Source organism: Argentina anserina, chromosome 1, assembly GCF_933775445.1.
Source record: "Argentina anserina chromosome 1, drPotAnse1.1, whole genome shotgun sequence".
NCBI classification, from domain to species: Eukaryota; Viridiplantae; Streptophyta; class Magnoliopsida; order Rosales; family Rosaceae; genus Argentina; species Argentina anserina.
The window spans coordinates 17,337,818-17,339,039 of NC_065872.1; positions in this window are offsets into that span (position 1 = coordinate 17,337,818).

Consider the following 1,222-nt stretch of genomic DNA (forward strand, 5'->3'; position numbering starts at 1 on the left):
AAGCGCGTTGGACAATGCTGTTCTTGATCGGCAGTCCCAAAGGGCTGCTAGTTGCCGCCATAATAGCTTGACACTCCTTTGACGGTGTGGATACTTGCTTTTCATTTTCCAGCTGAGAAAAAAATACAGACAACAAGCAAAAATATAAGTAATTGTTTCATACCGGAATAATCTTCACACATTTGTAATGTGGGAGTATTTTGTAATTCAGCAATGTTGATAGATTTGGAATCAAGTTTGTCTAACTTACACATAGCCGCCTAGCACATCCCCATCTATTTCCTTTACCCTCTGAAGCCGCCAAATTCGTATGACATACCATGAGAAAAGTGGTTATAGTTTTTAGACGTCCTGTTTTAGAACCCCTACATTTTTTTTATCATACCAAGAAGTCCCCCTTCAGAGGCCGCACAGTGCCTGTTAGAGAGCCCGACTGTCCCCATGTTTGCACCCACAATCCTATTGATAACGAGAACGGCTGCAGCCTTTGATGAGAGGGCTCGAACTTTCTTCTTAACACCTTGCTCACCCAACCTTTCCAACACCTTTTGGACAATCCTCTCATATCTTGTTTCAATGAGTTGAACAACTTTAGCATTCAGTCGCGTTAGTTCTTCAAGATCAATTACGTATCCTGCATAATTATCTGCCATGACTGTAAGTTTTTCGTTGATGCCATACATTCAAACAACTGATTCATAAAGGTCATCGTGCACGAACCTAGTAATTCCTATCCCAATAGTTTTATCTCGATTCAAGAATTCCTTCAAACAAGCTTCTCGGTTATTGACTTTAATAATGAGCAGTGGTGAATTGAATCCTCCGCGGTGCCTTACTTCTTGCACAAGTCTTGTCACATCTTCCGGGCACCACGCCGTAATAGGATATGTCGTCCTGTCCACCAAATCAAAAGCTTCCTCAACGACATCCAGATACAAGAGCTAAAGGAACACAACACAACCCCCAATATATTGTTCTCCACTCTCTCTCTCTGCGTCTCCACCGCTCCCATCAGAGTTTCCACTGCATACGTCGCCCATTTCTTTTTGCGGATTGCATTGACTCTCAACACCATAGGCACCAGATTAATGTCAATACCTCCTTCTACTCTTGGGCAGGTCAATGAGGTCAACGTGTACAATACTAATGCCATTTTGAATATGTCATCGGCTCCCTCGTTATACCGCACAATCATGACCAGTTTCTAGATGTCTAGTTTCCC